This window comes from Patella vulgata, chromosome 2 (assembly GCF_932274485.2).
Source record: "Patella vulgata chromosome 2, xgPatVulg1.2, whole genome shotgun sequence".
NCBI classification, from domain to species: domain Eukaryota; kingdom Metazoa; phylum Mollusca; class Gastropoda; family Patellidae; genus Patella; species Patella vulgata.
This window is the reverse complement of record NC_065880.2, coordinates 6,968,970-6,990,137: the sequence shown is the minus strand read 5'-3', so window position 1 is coordinate 6,990,137 and position 21,168 is coordinate 6,968,970. Positions and strand designations below refer to the sequence as shown.

At 33.1% G+C, this 21,168-nt stretch overlaps 2 long non-coding RNA genes across 2 annotated transcripts; both read right to left on the bottom strand.

Moving 5' to 3' along the window:
- Positions 1-435: 435 nt before the first annotated feature.
- Positions 436-3,851, bottom strand: LOC126810307 (uncharacterized). The gene is made up of 3 exons (XR_008785977.1): positions 3,728-3,851; positions 1,209-1,352; positions 436-540 (listed from the first exon to the last, which is right to left on the bottom strand). It is a non-coding gene; the product is annotated as an uncharacterized LOC126810307 (long non-coding RNA).
- Positions 3,852-12,730: 8,879 nt separating this feature from the next.
- Positions 12,731-19,627, bottom strand: LOC130010944 (uncharacterized). The gene is made up of 6 exons (XR_008786231.1): positions 19,382-19,627; positions 19,232-19,267; positions 18,864-18,893; positions 17,331-17,427; positions 16,399-16,997; positions 12,731-13,227 (listed from the first exon to the last, which is right to left on the bottom strand). It is a non-coding gene; the product is annotated as an uncharacterized LOC130010944 (long non-coding RNA).
- Positions 19,628-21,168: the final 1,541 nt, after the last annotated feature.

The window sequence follows — 21,168 nt, the reverse complement described above, 5'->3', positions numbered from 1 at the left end:
TTATCATTCACATTATGTATTTCAATCCCCTAAATACCTGTCGGTTAGCGATGGCATCGACAGATGATTATGGTCTGGATAAGTTAACTAATAATGCCTAATTATTAATTTAGATAACATTTCAGACCTAAAGAAAGACATCAATTGGCAGATTTAGCTCTTACATAATGTATGTTTAAGATTTGTTTTAATATTTGATACTAGATGCTATATCGACTTCTTCCAATGTCTCCTATTGAAACATTTTTTATTTTCAAATCAACATATTAATAGACATTTTGTTTCGTGTAGAGTTCTAAATGATGTATGTAATCATTTGTGATAGAAGAGATTGATTGTAAGGTGTAAAACAATCTCCAGGTTGTTCTCTACAACATGTTGTATTACTACAGCTAGCTACACCTGCAGCCCTACACCCTTGTCTATATCCAAACGTTATATTAGTTATTGATATAAACAATGGTTGTCTACAGATCAGTTTATGTTCAATACATCTTCCTGTACCTGGTGCACCATAACAAGCTGTACTAACATTAGATTCTGTAAAACAATTTAATGATATCAAGTTATAAAATAAAACATATATTGAGGTAAATAATTCACGATCTTGAATAAATGAAATGAAGTTGGGTTTAACGCCATATATGGTCTACTCCTACCGGGATAATGAAGATGGGGATTATGTTCTGTCTATGAGTACTCCTTTCAACTAAACTATACTGGAGGCAAATGTGTTCACTTCGGTTGTAACATGAATAAATATTATTAACATTAATTATTGCTTTAACCATTATATTCAGTGCATTATAATAGCGGTTTACCCAAAAATTTTCTCAGATGTCACTATCTGAATAGGAAACAATATACTATGTGCGGCACCAACTTATGTTTCTGTCAAAAAAAAGAGACGCAAACCGAGAAGAAGCACATCGTGGTTCTGTAAAAAAGCGATATTCCCTTAAAACAAATTTATATTTTGCCATTCTTTAAAATTAAATTGTAAGGAATTGTACAGGTTTACATAAACCATAGTTTGTTTTAGATTTCCTTCAAAGCATAATATAATATTGATTCTGTTCAATAACGTGGCGATAACGTAAACTTTAATTATCCGCCTATATTTTGGTATTCTCGTATGCATGTTCAAATCAATGTGTCGGCATACCTTTTGTGGAGCGTTCGTAAATACTTGTCTATTGATATATTACCTGACTGTGCGACAATATATACCAATATCAGGTACCAACACAACAATAATACTTTAATTTTTCCCATTATCATTTTACATTCTTCTTATAGTTACACTGTGGAAGATAATCATATCACTGTAGATGTGTTGACAACTCTATATTCTGAAATATTTTAGAAAAATGTGTATATTAGCTACACATGATGCTAACAAAAATTAAGTTGCTTGTTACAGCATTCAATTTATTCATAGTATTCCCTTCATGATTGTATATAAGAATTCTGAATAGATACTATTTCAATTAATAAAAATTAGAAATGATAACACAAAATATTAAATTAGGACAGCCTTTGTTATAACACAGCTTAATGGGAGCCGCGGTGGCTCATTGCGTAAGACACTGGCTCACTAAGCAGAGGGTATCGGGTTCGCTCCTGGTGTTGGCCAAAAAAGTTCCTCGGAATTTTTTGGTGCGGTTTCTCCTTGACAGTGGTGCAAGGAAAGTGTCTAGTCGATCAGATTATACGAAAAACCGAGGTCCCGCGTACATATTGGCGTGCACGTAAAAGATCCCTAGACAGTGGAATTTCTGTATGACGCAAGACCGTCTTCATTAGTCTAGTCGGTGCAGACAAGTAATACGTTAAACCCCATTTCGTTTTAATTCTTTTGAGATCGCGTTTTGACCGATTGACTAAACTGAAAAATGTATGCCGCTAATTTTAATATTGTTTTCAGTGAATTCGCAGAATAGTGTCATGGGTAACCTTAACTAGTCCGTGTTTAGATTTTCCTTAGCTAGATGAGTTTAACTTTATTTTAAATGAGATATTTGTAAAAATAACACGCTCAATGGTTTCGTGTAGGAACTTGATTCGTTTATCCTGGTAGTAATGTTCGCGAGGTTAAACAGTGTAACCCAGTTTACATCCTGCTTGTCATGAAACTGGGGATTTTATTACATGATATGATTTTATATCATAACCTGATATTTTATGAAATGAAATGAAATATAATGGAGTTTAACGTCCTATTGTTCTGCCCCAAACTGGGCTAATGAAGACGGGCATACGCCATTCAGAGTGCTATGAGGAAAATTTTGCCCGGACAGCGGCACTACAGCCTACTCTTATGTTGAATTCCAACTGTCAAGGGATCTTTTACGTGCACGCCAATTTGTACACGGGACCTCGGTTTTTAGTCCCATCCGAACGACTAGACAGCTGTCCTTGTCGGGCCCTCCTTTCTGCATCACTGACAAGGGGGAAACCACGCCGGAAAATCTGGATGAACTTCCTCGGCCAATGCAGGGATCGAACACCCGACCTCCAGGCTAGTGAGCCAGCGTCTTACCCACATAGCTACATTTCGCTTACAAACTTAGACATGATTTTTAAGGGTAAAGACACGCGAGACGTGGACGTCTTCACACACATATATGTGTTACACATATGTTTTATATTACTTTTATAAAAAAAAACTATGGAGCTGCGGTGGCCCAATGGCACTGGCGTTACTTGAAAAAGTTTCTCGGGACTTACCAGCCTGCAGGGCACGTTTAGTCAATGGCGTGCACGTAAAGAACCCTGAACAGTTGAAATTCGAGGAAATCACCAATTTTGTGTGTGAGAAAGGCAATCAGTGGACTCGAAGTAAACCTTCGGGGTTGTGCAGATTAATCTACCCTTTATTACGAAGGACTTCAGGCCTACAAGTACAACCAGTTTCAGTAATCTTATACAAGTACAGATATCCTATACAAGTAGCTTATACTAGTACAACCAGTCTCAGATATCTTATACAGGTACAACCAGTCTCAGATATCTTATACAAGTAGAACCAGTCTCAGATATCTTATACAAGTAGAACCAGTCTCAGATATCTTATACTAGTACAATCAGTCTCATATATCTTATACAAGTACAGACAGTCTCAGATATCTTATACAGGTACAACCAGTCTCAGATATCTTATACAAGTAGAACCAGTCTCAGATATCTTATACTAGTACAATCAGTCTCATATATCTTATACAAGTACAGACAGTCTCAGATATCTTATACTAGTATAACCAGTCTCAGATATCTTATACAAGTACAACCAGTCTCAGATATCCTAACTACTAAAATACGAAGAGAAATAAAATGCCTTTTAAAGAGTAAGCATACCCCGCCGGCAACTTATAATGGGTATACAAAATAATGAATAAATGAAATTTAATTTATTTATTTGGTTTGTAATTAACTACAATATTCTTTATTGTGACGTATGAAATATATTTATAAAAAATTGGACATGATTTGATTTATAGCCTACGAATTGACAACACTATTTCTATTTTATTTTAAATGTGAGCTATATACATGGTGTTTACTAAATGTAAAAATAAAGTGTCTATTATATCGTCGACCCACTTACTGAGTCACATTCAATATGAATACAATTACGAGCTTATTGTCCCTTTGAGGTTGACTTAGTTCATACCAACGTTAAACATGTATATAAAATACATCTAAATATGTTAATCCAATCTCTTACCTTAATCCATGACATAGATAAATATCCAAACACCAATACAGATGGATAAAAAAATTGTTGATAAATGTTGATATATATTATTAAAATAACCACCGATCCACACAGTAGACGTGATATTACAGAGTCTATAACATAGTCTATTAACGCTATCGGTATTTAACTTCCTGTTTAGACTATGCAATGTAATCCCCGTTTTATTACCACGTGGCTCGACTATACATATATCATATTGACGAAACATCCAGCCATCTCCATTACTTAAAAATGGTTTCCCAGAAAAGTATTTATCGGGTGGTTATTTCCAATAAAAGCATGGCAATTTTGGTATATATGGAAAGTAGAGATATCCAATCTTACTAGAAAAATACTGGATTCCCCGAAAACCACTCATGTAGCGTATACAGGACAAACATGTAAGGGTTCCCCTAATCAACTGCCCGACGATTAAGAACTTCAGCACGCGTGATGTCAAAGGTCACAAACTTTATGAAGAGTTAAACGTACAATACTTTCTGAGATAAAAATGACGGAAAAAGAAGCGGGTAGTGGATAATCCGAGAATTTAATTAAAATTCGATATTTGTAATAAATAGTAAGCGATTAAAGACAACATTGTCTTATGTATGCAATGAATTCTCCTCTGACTCCCAAGACGTGACGTAAACATGACCTGGTTTGATCGAATTTTAATAGCAGGGCATTCCTTCGCAATTACAATGTTTGAGAAGGATTTGAAGCATAATTATGACAAATTAATTAGTTTGAATATGTTTTTGGCCCATATACACCATTAAATCACCGAGTTTGTACGCGGGAACCCATCTTTAAATTCGACCTCGAATTTGTTTTTGTAAATTTTGTCAACTATCAGTACTATAGTAAATCAGTGATTTTACTTTTACCTATTTCAGGAAAATATTTGTAACTTTAAATAAAAAATAAAAAATAATGATATAACATGTTAATATTGACTCGATTTCCAAATTGTGATTACCCCGGATGACCCGCCGCCCACCCACCCGACAAACAAACGAAGTTAGGATAGCGATTCCGGTCATTGTCAGTGTTGGATCGAAACCACGACACTGTACCCAATGAGCCACCCAGTCGCGCTATTAACGGAAATAAATAAATAAATAAATAAATAATATGAACATTTGTATGGCTATCCCACACTGTCTGTATGTACATAGCGCAAATATTCCTCGGAGTGTTTCGTTTGATTATACCTAATCCCACTAAACAATGCTTTAACGAAGGAAAATTTCTGTTCCAATTTATGACTGGTCAATGATCCGATTAATGGTCCGATTAACAACCAATAGCTAACTGCGTTACAAAAGCAGAATTCAAATTGGACCAAAGATGTTTACATAACGTTACGTCATGACTCACGATTTTATTATGCCCAATTAACCAGTGCATAGCAGAATATTGCAGAAATACTAATTGCGTGACAAACGAGGCTATCAAATCGAAAACAATGTAAACAATATTGTTTGGAGACGAACATACTTTCACCGTTTTTAATACCTTAAATCACTGTCATAAGTTTTAGGGAAGACCAAGATTAAAAGAAGGGCTGTCATGTTGCTGTACTTGGGATAGATTTGATTTAACGGGAAGAATAGACAAACTCCATCAAAAGCTCAAGTATCAGAAGCCATTCCAGCAATGGCCAGAGGGGAGTTTCTCAGGCCATTGCTTCCGGGATATGGTAGCGCATGGAAACATGGGGTTGAAACAGATATTTTATCAGTGACGATTTGAAAACTGGAAGAAATGTAACACTATTATATTAGTGATAACAGAATATCAGTTTCGTAAATATATGATTTATTTACATAGGGAACAGAATATAAAACAGCTACATAAATTGAACAGGAACATAAATTAAACAGGAACTACATCAGATACGTCTTCGGTGACGATTTTAGTGTGTGAAACAATCTTGCCGATGAATAATAGACTATTACAGTTGTCTCGACGTAACAGATTAAGACATCGTACCAGAGTTGCTGAAACCTCTGCTCGTATAAAATGACGTACTGAACCAATGTTCCGAACGTGGTAATGATAATGTATTCAATAAGTGAAGGATATTAGACAGAAGAATAATTTTATTTGAATCAAATATCGTGATTATCTATAAATTACCCAGAGAATTGTATTGTCAATATATCAACAGTGTGTTCCTTAGAATATTTGACGTAATGAAAATATTCTTGACATAATAAGATAACACGCCATTCGCGTTCGATTTGGTTAACTTATGTTTTAACAATGTGTAACAGCTGACGTAATAAGATAACAGCTGACGAGTGTTTACATTGTAGGTTTCATTATACATGGGATTGTATAATTTAAACATATAAATGACATTATTATGGCCGTGTAGTGTAGTATTATAGTGTACCTGTGTTGTATAATTGTGTATTACAAATTTAACGTCCAATACAATACATATTATAGGTTGATTCAGTTAAGATTATTTACGCATGACGAAGTAATAAAATGGGGTAAAACAGATAAGAGTTCTTGTATAAAGAGGACAATTTTAAAAACCCAGTGTAAAATTCGTCCAAGACACCGGCATTTTTTTTATAGGTCATAACACATTAAGAAGGCAATTTTATTTGCTACACGTGTAGGTTACGATTTGTTATACCAAACATATATGATATTTAATCACTTATATGTCATATCAGATATTATGATGTTTATTCACTACAGGCGCATGTGATAATATGTTATACCAGAGAAAGCAATCCGGGTCCGCCATTCTCTATCATCCATCTTAATGTGCGTAGTCTCCCAAATAAACTAGACCTTATCCTACCTGAATTTTTAGGAACAGATATTCTAACTTTTTCAGAAACTTGGATTCCTAATTCGTACAATATCGAATTGCTGAAATTAAAAGGTTACCACCCACCCGTATTATGCAATCGTAACATAGGTACTGGCGGCGGAGTTGCTATTTATATTAAAGAATCTATTTATTTTAAACATCGTAAAGACCTTGAAGTCTTGGATCTTGAAGCCACGTGGGTAGAAATAACAAAAGACCAAAATTCATTTTTAATAGGCACATTTTATAGAAAACCAACGTCGACTACGTCATATTGGAAATTATTAGAAGAAAGTTTAGTTTTAGCTATTGACTCAAATAAACCATGTATTATTCTTGGTGATTTTAACATTGATTTCTTAACCAATAATACCAGTAAAATCCATGTTATCATACATCGGTTCAATCTTACACAAACAGTTAAAAATGCCACACGTATTACTCCTAGTTCGGCAACACTCTTAGATCTTGCTATTGTTACGTGTCCTGCCTTTATAAAACAAACTGAAGTTCTTGAATGCAACTTAAGTGACCATTGTCCAGTAAAACTAGATTTAGCTTTCAACATAAAATCATGTAAAAGTTTTAGGCGTACTATTTGGAATTATGAGCATACAAATTTTACATGTTTGAACAAATTCTATCTTGAAACTCATTGGGATATTTTATTTAATAATGTCAGTTCTCCAAACTCAGTAGCAGAGTGTGTCTCAAATAAAATTATTGAAGGAGTTTATAAATTTGTACCTCATAAAGATGTTGTTATGAGACCACGTGACGTTCCTTGGATGAACGGTTACCTGAGACGTATAATACGCAAACGTAATAGAATTCATAACAGTGCCAAAGTCCATAATTGTCCTGATACATGGAAATTATTTCGTGAATACAGAAATTTTGTCATATCTGAAGTGAGAAAAAGTAAAAAGGAATACTACGATAACATTGATAATAAAATTAACTCTGATAGATTTGATAAACGGGCTTGGTGGACACTTATTAAAAGTCATGCTTTTCATACCGGCAAATCCTCCACGGAAATCCCTTCCCTGAAAGTCAATGATATACTATTTTATGGTGATTGTGAAAAAACTAATATTTTAAACGATTATTTTTCGAGTCAATCTCATCTTGAGAATGCTAACGATGAGCCACCGGAACTTTATGTTAATCCGATTGAAATTGAGCAGCCAGTTTACACAACGGCTAAGGTACGCGATCAGCTGATCTCACTATCGACAAATAAAGCCAGTGGACCTGACAGAATTAACAACATTATTTTGAAAAATTGTGCTACGTCATTAAGCCAGCCCCTTTCTGCATTGTTTAATTTCCTACACAATACAACTGTATTTCCGAATATATGGAAACAGGCTATCGTTGTTCCAATCTTTAAACAAGGGGATACTCACGATCCCGCGAATTATAGACCTATATCATTATTAAGTTTACTTGGAAAAGTCTTTGAAAGACTAATTTACAAAGATATACACAATTTTCTATTAACCAATCATTTATTAAGCCCTCTGCAATCGGGATTCAGAATAAATGACTGTACTATTTATCAATTAATTGACATATACTATTCAAAAAAAGTAGGGGATATTTGATTTTGGGGGCATAATACTAAAATATGCAAATGACTACGAAAAAAGTCACTATAGAACCTAACAGAAGAAACATTTCCAGTTACATGTGACGCCCAAACGCACCAATAGCTACCGCATGGAATGCAGGTGATGCTTGGGATCATCATGGGGGTCCAACCCAAGATTTGCACGACTCTGACTTTGAATGTTACAGTCATTGTGGCATTGAATTCCAGGGTGGAAACATCAGTTTAATTGTTTTAGTGACCAGAAAACAAATTTTGATATGCGTCGGCTTACCAAAAATGAAAGGTTACGTGCCCTTGGCATGCTACAGATCGGCACAACACAGGCGGTTGTGGCGCGGACGATGAATGTTTCTCAGTCTGTCATAAGCAGGCTATGGTCCAGATACCGTGATACACAATCTGTACAGGACAGACCACGCTCAGGTCGACCAAGGGCGACAACTCAAGCCCAGGATCGATTTATCCGTACCTTGGCCTTGAGAAATCGTGTCATCACAGCAAATCAGATCAGCGCTCGTCTTCAAACAGACACTGGTGTGAGAGTGAGTGGCCAGACGATTCGGAATCGACTGCATAGGGGTCACCTTCGCGCCCGACGTCCTCGCGTGATCCCTTGTTTGAGAGATCATCACATCCAGGCAAGACGTCGTTGGTGTAGGGATCGTCAACACTGGGATAATCGACGCTGGAGCAATGTGATGTTTTCAGATGAGTCAAGGTTCACTGTTGATTTTTTGGACAGACGTAGGAGGGTGTGGCGTCGTCGAAACGAGCGCTTCCAAAACGTTAACGTCATCAGACATGATCGATTTGGGGGTGGTTCTGTTATGGTGTGGGGAGGCATCACTGTTGCTGGAAGAACGGCTTTACATGTTGTTGCAGGGCGTGTTACAGGCCAGTACTACCGGGACAACATCTTGGCAGTCCATGTTGTGCCGTTCGCACGACGTCATGGCCGCCGTTTCATCTTCCAGGATGACAACGCAAGATGTCACAGGGCCAGGATCGTTACAGGTTACCTCCAACAACAGAACATCACCACATTACCTTGGCCAGCACTGAGTCCCGACCTCTCCCCCATCGAGCATGTCTGGGACATGCTTGGACAGAGGTTACGTCAACGTCAACAACGTCCTGCCAATGTCCAAGAACTTGCTGCTGCGTTGCAACAGGAATGGGACAATCTGGACCAAAATGACCTTAGACGTCTCATTAGGAGTATGCCACGTCGGATCAATGCTTGTTTGGCAAACAGAGGAGGATTTACCCGTTACTGACTTGGTTGTGATGCTGTGGTAACTTTGCTGTTTGACCCCGGGTATCATTTTACCCTTATAATGGTCAGTCTGTGCCTTACTTAGTCTAACGATCATTTGGAATAAATCGCTGAATGTGAACTTCATTTCATTTTGTCATTTGTTTCTTCGTCAGTTTCATTAGGTGACTTTAATAACACTTAAAAATCAAATATCCCCTACTTTTTTTGAATAGTATATATGATTATATTTCGTCGGCTCTCGATAACGGTAAAGAAGTAAAAGCCATATTTTGTGATATTAGTAAAGCGTTCGACCGTGTGTGGCATAAGGGTCTGATTCACAAACTGAGTTGCATCGGTATCCGAGGTAAACTTTTAACTCTTATATCAGATTATTTGACGAATAGAAAACAATCAGTAGTTATTAAAGGTGAAAGCTCTAATTTAAATAATATAACCGCAGGTGTTCCCCAAGGATCAGTATTGGGTCCACTTCTTTTCCTTATATATATCAATGACATTACTGAAAATATCAATTCTAATATACGTTTATTTGCAGACGATACGTCGTTGTATCTAACTATTGAAAACCCAGGCGAATGTGAAAATGTAATGAATTTAGATCTGAATTTGATTAACAGCTGGTCGACTAAATGGAAAGTACGATTTAACCCCCTAAAAACAGTTTCCATGACATTCTCTAGAAAACAATTCCAAACCTCTTTTGAATTAAATTTTAACAATGTAAGAATTAAGGAATCGATATACCACAAACACCTTGGTCTTATTTTACAAAGTAATTGTCAGTGGGATAACCATATTGAATATGTAATATCTAAAGTCAAACGCTCTATCGACTGTCTCCGTGGCTTAAAATATCGTATTTCTCGTAAGTCTTTAGAGATTATTTACAATACATTTATTTTGCCCTTATTCGACTACGCTGACGTGGTTTGGGACAACTGTAACAAATTTGAGTCATTAAAATTAGAAAATCTCCATCTAGATGCATTGAGAACGATAACAGGTCTTGTTCGAGGCACTTCCCATAATGTACTTTACTATGAATCCGGATATAACCCACTATCAACAAGACGTATAAGGCACAAGCTTAACCTTATGTATAAAATGGTTAATAAATTGGTTCCCCCTTTCTTAAGTCTTCTAGTACCACCTAAAATCTCCGAAGTAAATCCTTACCCTGTTCGTAATAACAATAAATTAAAAAATATATCTTCTAACACTAATTACTATAAAAACTCATTTTTACCTTCAACAATTGACCTTTGGAACAGTCTTTCTTACGATACGCAAAACGCCTCCACTATTCAAAATTTTAAAATTAAGATAAGTGTGAACGATCATAAAATACCTAAATATTATTACTATGGAGATCGTAAATTTCAGATTATACATTCCAGACTTCGTAAATGTAAAAGTGCTCTAAACTTCCATAGATTTTTAATGCATATTTCACAAAATCCGACATGCAGATGTGGACATACTCAAGAAGACAGCGACCATTACTTTTTGCACTGCCCAAATTATTTGTCTCAGCGTATATCAACATTAAATACCCTTCCATTTAAATCCATACGTACAAAAGCGTTCCTATATGGCGATCCCAACGAAAGTAACTCGTACAACGAAATGATTTTTAGTAAAGTTCACAAGTATTTAAGACTAACCAAGCGTTTTGAATAGAATGGCAGGCGACGGCGATTAATGTTAAATAATGGTGATGATGGTGATGATGGTGATGATGATGACCTTGAAGATGATTTATTTATTTATATGTTTATTTATATTAATTTAATTATTTATATATTTTTTTTTTTTTTTATTTATAAAAATGTAAGATATAATACCTTTGAAATTTGTACATTTTAGTAATGTTATTGAATTTTACAATTTACATGGAGTTGAATTTATATAAGCTATGGCTTGTTTTCAGATCCACAATATGAGTATTGTAAATAATTATGAAATAATAGAAATAAAATATTGTTTAAACCAATTATGATGTTTAATATTCACTACATGTTATGTATGATATGTTATACCAGAGATTTGATGTTTAATAACCACTACATGTTATGATATGTTACATAATTAATAGAAAATATTACAGTTTATAACAGAATTAATAGAAAATATTACAATGTATTACTACAGAATTACTACAAAATGTTTCAGTTTAAAACAAAATTAATACAAAAATATTAGTATAACAGAATTAATACAAAATGCTACAATTTATAATAGAATTAAAACAAAATGTTATAATTTACAACACAATCAATACAAAAATATTACAATGTATAGCATAATGAATACAAAATGTTACAATGTATAATTTAATCTTTAAATGGCATTAAGTAATTCGATAGAGTAAAGTCAAAAACACACATTTATGGAAAATAGCTAATAGTGTATTTGCTTCGTATATATATTGCTGTATCAGGTCGATAATACTCTTCAAAACATCGTATTAAATACACTAGTAGCTGTTTGCCATAAGTATGTGTTTTTATTTTTTATGTATAATGTATGACACAGTTAATACAAATGGTATAATACTATCAATCTATAAACAGTCTCAAATGTTGATACAAAAATAAATGATTTTTAGTAAAGTTCACAAGTATTTAAGACTAACCAAGCGTTTTGAATAGAATGGCAGGCGACGGCGATTAATGTTAAATAATGGTGATGATGGTGATGATGGTGATGATGATGACCTTGAAGATGATTTATTTATTTATATGTTTATTTATATTAATTTAATTATTTATATATTTATTTTTTTTTTTATTTATAAAAATGTAAGATATAATACCTTTGAAATTTGTACATTTTAGTAATGTTATTGAATTTTACAATTTACATGGAGTTGAATTTATATAAGCTATGGCTTGTTTTCAGATCCACAATATGAGTATTGTAAATAATTATGAAATAATAGAAATAAAATATTGTTTAAACCAGATATGATGTTTAATATTCACTACATGTTATGTATGATATGTTATACCAGAGATTTGATGTTTAATAACCACTACATGTTATGATATGTTACATAATTAATAGAAAATATTACAGTTTATAACAGAATTAATAGAAAATATTACAATGTATTACTACAGAATTACTACAAAATGTTTCAGTTTAAAACAAAATTAATACAAAAATATTAGTATAACAGAATTAATACAAAATGCTACAATTTATAATAGAATTAAAACAAAATGTTATAATTTACAACACAATCAATACAAAAATATTACAATGTATAGCATAATGAATACAAAATGTTACAATGTATAATTTAATCTTTAAATGGCATTAAGTAATTCGATAGAGTAAAGTCAAAAACACACATTTATGGAAAATAGCTAATAGTGTATTTGCTTCGTATATATATTGCTGTATCAGGTCGATAATACTCTTCAAAACATCGTATTAAATACACTAGTAGCTGTTTGCCATAAGTATGTGTTTTTATTTTTTATGTATAATGTATGACACAGTTAATACAAATGGTATAATACTATCAATCTATAAACAGTCTCAAATGTTGATACAAAAATAAAGTCGTCTAAAATAGAATACTGGAAATCCCCGTATGAAGCATCCAATGATAAGTGGTATTTCCAAGAGAGTCTCTTCAGTCGCTTGACGTGTCAAAGGCAGTAGGCTTGGATTCGGTAAATCCACTGTTTCTTCAGTTGGGCGCAGATCATCTTTCCCACAGTCTAACCCATGTCTTCAGCCTATCAATAAAATACAATACCTATCCTTCGTCATTTAAACAAGCTAAAGTGATTCCAATTACCAAAATTTGAGCTAAGGATGACCCAAATAACTATAGGCCTATATCTATTCTCTCAACTGTATCAAAAGTCCTTGAAAGACATATACACGGGCATCTTAGTAAGTATTTAAATAAATATCACCTCTTGTATATGAATCAGTCCGGTTTCAGAACATCAAACGCTTGCCTTACAGCCCTAACTCACATTATGGAAAATATATATGATGCTATAAATAATAATCTTCTTTGTGGTACAATATTTTGTGACTTTAAAAAAGCTTTTGATCTGGTCAATTATGATTTTTTATTGACGAAATGCAGATATCTTAAACTTTCTCAAAATGCGTTACAGTTCTTAGAATCCTACTTAAAAAACAGAAACCAGTGTACTTTCATTAATGGTGAACTATCTGCTATGAAGCCTACTCACTATGGCGTACCCCAAGGATCAATATTTTCATTAATGACTTGCCATTAAATCTCTCTTCCAAAACTGACCTCTTTGCTGATGATACGACAGTCTACACCTCTGGCCCAACCGTCGAAGTTCTCCAAACAAAACTACAGCTTTATGCCGACAGAATAAAAGCCTGGTGTAACCATAACGGAATGAAACTTAATATATCAAAAACTAAAGCAATGCTCTTTACAACCCACCAAAAAAGAAATTTTCTCCCCACTACTCTTGATATAAAACTCGACAATGAATCAATAGAAGTAGTCTCATCCTTTAAATTTTTAGGCGTCGTTTTAAATCATAATTTAACTTGATTCAATATATCTCTAAAAAATTAAATCAGAAACTTTTCCTTCTCCGTAAGATTAAACAATATCTCCCTCTCTCCTACCGCACTCTTTTTTATAATGCTCATATTCAGACACATTTTGATTACTGTTCTCCAATCTGGGACTCCTGTGACTCCAAATCTCTTGAATGTCTTTCTAGACGACAAATCATGGCCTTTAAACTACTGCTTAATGTCGATCATACCGCTGAACTGTACCCAACAATAACTTCCTTGAAACTTTTACAACATGCAATTTATGTAACTTTATTTCCAAAATTTTATCCAAGCAATGTTCTGTTTATCTGTTCAATCTTTTGTCTTTCTATGAAACTCCCTATACCAACATTAATAACAAACTTATCACTCTGCGGCCAAAGCTTAATATTGTAAAAAAACAGCATCCGTTTTAAAGGCTCAAACCTATGGAATTCATTACCATCATACTTAAAACTGACCACTAACCTAAATTCTTTCAAGAAACAACTTTTTAAATATTTTACTGTTAAAGAATAATACTGGTACCCTCTACATGTATGCCCATATATAAAATAATGTATTTTTATGCCTTTTGCTATTGTTAGTTATATGTGGGTTTTTTTTGTTTTTTTGGGGGGGGGTGGGGTATGTGTTATTTTATCTGTCTCCTTTGGTGCTGTCATCTTTTGTATTATAATTTCATTCTGATTATTTTATACTCCTATTCATCCCTCTCTTTTATTTGTTATGCTATCATCTATTGTATTATATTTTTCATGAAGGGCAGGATGGTAGAAAAGCACCCACAGCCTAATCCTTTACCCTTTTTAAATAAAGATATTATTATTATTATTATTATTATTAAGCTATGGGAGACCATACAGGTCTCTATTCAATGTTCTTCATTTTTAGTTTTTAATTCGCAGTTCTTAATTCTAAACACTTCATTTGTAGTCGTATTTCGACATTTGTATACTCAAATCAAAAGTTGTATATCAGATAAGTAAATTGTTTTTTTTGTTTAATTTAATTGTATTTTAACATAAAGATAAGGTTTATGTTAGAAAATCCAAAACCTTGGCCCACATTTAGATTTCATCATAGACATACAACGAAAACAAATCTCCAAATACCAATCTTGCAAAACATTTCTCCCAAACCATTTCTCCAAATTCATCGAACCTCAACATTATGATGACAAAGGACGCTAGTGCTAAGCCGAGTTCTACCTGGAATACAGTAAGTCACTATACAATAATGGTGAAATGAGCAAACATACACTCGATAACCGTGACTGTAGTGAAATCACGTGCGTGGCATGGCTAATCTATAGAGTTATGTTTCTATATGTATAACTGCATGGGTTAATCTGATCTAGCATTAAACAGAATAAATTGAACGTAGTCTATTTTTAGTATTGGGTTAAATTTAGTCTACAAATGTCAAATACGACAACAAATGAAGAAATAATGATTAACGACTTTCAATTAAGAATTACGAATTTAAAAAACTGAATAAAGAACTTCCATGCCAAACCGCATTAACCAATAACAGAATTAGCATAAATTTACCTCTACAAACGACGCAATCGACACTTAATATACAAGATAACATCAAAATTGATGACTGTAAGTATATTATGCAGCATAAGACCATTGTGACACATAACTTTGAATAATTTGTAATTATTTATTAGGTCGGGTAATAATAGTCTCCGAATATAGTTGCTACAAGGATATATCAACCCTCAAATATAGTTTTTTTTTACTTTAATAAATCCACTAAATTGTATAATGTCAGGTTAAATGTACTGGAAGACAAGTGTTGTGCGAGTAACCTTGTATCAGCCCTTGTTAGTGTTTAAGTTGTCTAAATTTATAACCTTTAGTGCACGCGCAGGGGTCTTTCCTGTAGGAGGAAACCGAAGTACCCAAAGTAAACCAACGAGGTTGAGAAGGCGTCCCTATCTCCAAACCACATACGCTCAGAGATCGAAACCACGACCGCAAACCAGAGCTCGTAGTAGCAACCGTATCCACGGTCTATAATCATGTTCAATAGATATGCTAATTTATTATTTAACAAGTATAAGTAAAACAATAATTTACTGTTCTTGTTCTACATACTATAAATAGTGTTTAGTAACCAGGGATTTATTTATAGTATATTAATTATGTTTAGTACCCAGTGATATATTTATATAATATTAATTATGTTTAGTACCCAGTGATATATTTATATTAATTATTTTTATTACCCAGTGATTTATTTATATTAATTATGTTTAGTACCCAGTGAAAAATATATATATTAATTATGTTTAGCCAATGAATAATCCCCTTCTTGTTTATCAACGGTATGATCACCTTCAATATGGTTGTATGTACCATCAGCCACGACTGGATGTCCATGACTATCACCAATATGGTTGTATGTACCATCAGTCATGGCTGGATGTCTATGGCTATCCGCAATATGGTTGTATGTACCATCAGCCACGACTGGGTGTCCATTACTATCACTAATGTGGTTGTATGTACCATCAGCCACAACTGGATGTCCATGACTCCCCCCTATATGGTTGTAAGTATCATCAGCAACAACTGGGTGTCCATGATTACCACCAATATGATTGTAAGTAACGTCCGTTATCTCTTGACGTCCGCGATTTCCACCAATATGATGGTAGCCACCACTATCCAGTCCAGTTTTATTATGTTCACCAATATGGTTATAGGCATCATCAGTAACGGTGTTTGATTGGTTCCCTCCAATATGGTGGTAGTTATCCTCGCCAGTATAATTATAATGATCACTTGAAGGGCACGTGGTATTGTCCAACTCGGTATCTGAATAATGAGGTGTTTTGTTTCTAGGTAAAGCCGAGTCAGTTGGATGTCGTTGATTTGGAACATTTCTACTAACATGGACAGCTTTAGTCGGTGACTTATCTGTTTGGCCTCTCCTAGAATAAGAATAAATATATATAAATTGTCAAGTCTATCTGACAGACTGATAATGGTTGGGGAATTCTCACTATGAAAATGATCTGATAGTATTGTAAATGGGTACTAGTCTTTATGGTCGAGCGGTGCAGATCAATATAAAATTATATGGAATATAAAAAAACATATAGATTATGTATATTCACCATCGATTGTGTTCCAAATAGATTATCTTTATGTTTTAAAGCGTGCACTGGCCAACTGAGAAGGGGGCTTAAAGCTTTTTCACAAGATTTGAGCACATTCTATATATAGTGGTATTTTGTTTTGTAAATTCCACACAACAAACCTACCTTTTACAAAAGAATATGACAGCACCGACTATAGAAATAACCAATATAACACCAACTATTCCACCAACAATACCTCCAACATTAGTTTCTTCTACATCTGTATATATAATAATATATAATACATATATAACTAAAATAACACCAACAATACCTCCTACATCTGTATCTAAATATAATAATATACAATACATATATATCTAATATACCACCAACAATAGCTCCTACATCTGTATCTAAATATAATAATTTACAATACATATATAACTAATATACCACCAACTATACCTCGTACATCTGTATCTAAATATAATAATATACAATACATATATAACTAATATACCACCAACAATAACACCTACATCTGTAGCTAAATATAATAATATACAATACATATATAACTAATATAACACCAACTATACCTCCTACATCTGTATCTAAATATAATAATATATAATACATATATATAACTAATATACCACCAACTATACCACCTACATCTGTAACTAAATATAATAATTTACAATATACATAATTATATAACTAATATACTATTAGCTATATATATATATATTGTATATTAATATATTTAGATACAGATGTAGTTGATCCCTATAAGACATATATAAATAGATTATATGAAAATTAACACACGTGTATGGATATACTTCTTCTAAATTTTATTAACATGCTACGTTTCAATACACATACAGGTATCGTTATCAAGCAAATAATGATTAGTTAACAAAAATGTGATGCAATATATAGATGAACACTTTGGAAGTCATTTAGATGGTATAGTCGGTGTTATATTAGCATCACCGACATCTGTATGTAAATATAATAATTTACAATATATTTGTAGTTGTATATTATAATCTGCATTATATAGTTTTATAGTTTTGATTAATTTTTATTCTTAATTTACATTTTAAATATTGTTGCACAAATCTACAATAAAACATCTTTGACTTATAAAATATTATATTTGGAATTCGTTTCATCAGTTCTATCAAATATTTAACTTATATGGACGCTAATATTGTAATTTAACGTCTGTATTCAAGTACACAACTATTATTTTACACTTAGCTTATTATGTTATGTTTACATACAGGTAGAAATAGATTGTAAATATAAATAGGACAAAGATCGTTATAATTTTATTAGCAATGATATAAACATGATTTACATTCTGTTAAAAAAAACTTGCGAAATATAGATCTTATATATTTAATTGTTTTTACATCATTTTATACTGACCTGTTTCATTCAGACCGCGTTTTGTGGGATGTACAATAAAAATACAAAGGGTTGTTTAAATATTGTTATCTTTAGAGCTATATGTACACAACTATTATTTTATAGTTAGCTTATTATATTATGTTTACATACAGGAAGAAATAGATTGTAAATATAAATACGACAAAAATCTTTATAATTTTATTAGCAATAACATAAACATGATTCACATTCGGTTAAAAAAAACACTTGAGAGAAATTAAAAACTTAGATATTACTACAGTTTATACTGACCTGTTTTATTTACAGCTCTTGTTGTGAGATCTACAATAAAAACACAAAAAGTAGTTTGAATATTTTTATGTTTAGAACTATAACAGGGTTAATATTAATGATTTAATAACATTATTGTTATCGTTTCTGTAAATCAAACTATTACCATTTAAAACCTATTTGTATACTGACATTAAACATCCGAATATTATTGGCAATGTCATTTCATGATATTTTTTGTTCTTATGCCAGCAGTCAAATTCCATTACTCTGCCGAAATGTTAAAAGAATTCCACTTGCCCACCTAAATAACACATCAAATCAAAAAAACAATCAACATTTTATATTCACCTGAAGTAAAAAGGTGTGTTAAGTTATAAAATAATTACCTGTAGTCGTACTTCCTGTTGTAGAAGTTGTTGATTCTATAAATAAAGAAATTGATCTCAAGTGAGCTTTGAATTCATTACATACACCAGAGTATCGACATTTTATGTTCACCTGAATTAAAGAGGTGAATTAAGGTATAAAATAATTACCTGTAGTTGTACTTCCTGTTGTAGAAATTGATGATTCTATAATTAAAAACAGATATGTCAAGTGAGGTTTGAAATCATTTCATAATGTTTCAACAAATATATAGCTAATACAACAGCCCTGTTACACTGAAATGGTGCTATTTAAAATATAATGAATTTAATGTTGTCGGGCAATTTTATGGTTTTTGTGTAAATTAAAACAACCAGGACTGAACACAGGTATAAAAATAATAACCCGTGGTTCTACTTCCTGTTGTAGATGTTGATGAAGCTATAAATAAAGAACATGCTATGGTTTGAATTCATTATATGGACCATAACATCCATAATGTCGGAACCAAATATATGGTGAATACAACGGCCTTGTTGAGGGATTTGAAACAACTAAGCTTGAAAACATGGAAGATTCATATATGTAATAATATAGAGACTATATACTGTAGAGATTATTTAAGTTATCTTAAAAGATGTTCTGGTTAATGTATTAAAGTCGTTAGATAGTACCAGTGACAACGAGAACTAGGCTAACAAGGATATGTCTGGTAGATTAAAATCGGGCAATGACATAATCGTCTGGTAATCCAAATATGGCAATCCCATGCGTTAGAAACGTGGACATCCACCCTCCGGGGTGCCCATTTACACTGTGTTGAAATTCAGGGTAGTTTCTGTGCAGCTGATCAAACAGGTAAAGGAGTACCTGGTCAACTTTCCCGGGGGTGAATACAGGACGCATGCACGTATCCTCTTTATAAAGAACGTGCGGGATTTAAGTTTCTTTGGGCATCATTTCGTATTCTCAGAAGGACGTTCCCTCAGAGGATGAGGGGCTGGGAAAGACCGCCGCAAACTACAAACTAGGGGATAGAGAACTTATATTTAACTTATATTTAATGGCATAGCTGTGTGTGTAGTTTCCTGTATATAACCTTTGTATTATGGATGTTACAAAGATATAAAACCATAGTTAACCATCAAAGTGTTCCAGATATATACACAATGTTTAAAGTGGAGTCCTAGAGTAAAGAATTATACAAATAACCAGAGACAATATTATTATATAGTGTGGAAGAGAAGTGAGTATCCATCACATGTTGGATGTGGGGAGCTTTCTGGTAGTCCGTATTTCCATATCTAACCAGCGACGCATAGCATAGCGTAGCATAGTGTGATAAAGGCATAGTGTTTCATATATGTATAAAATAATTACCTGTCGTTATACTTCCTGTTATAGAAGTTGATGAATCAATAAAAAAAAGAACATGATATGGTTTGAATTCATTAAATGGACCATAAAATCCATAATGTCTGAACCAAATTTATGGTTCATACAACGGCCTTGTAACACTGAAAGGGTGCTATTTAAATATAATTTATTTGTGGTTGTCTGGCAACTTTATGGTTGTTGTGGAAATTCAAACAACCATGATTGAACACATTAAAGGGATGAATTAAGTTATAAATAGTTACCTGAAGGTGTACTTCCTGTTGTAGATGTTGATGAATCTATAAATAAAGATATATATGTCAAGTGAGGTTTGAATTTATTTCATACCCCAAAGTATCCATAATGGCTCAACACTGAATACTGAAATGGTGTTATTTTCGACAAATCAATGTCGTTTGATATTAAGCATTGTATTTTTGGCATTTACCACAAAAGTACAGCAAACGTTTGTCAGTGTTATTGTGCCACTACAGAGTTACGTCATGATTATCCTTCTATTATTAGTTCCTCAGATGATATGAAAACAAATCTCACAAATAAAGTAATCATACCTTGCCTC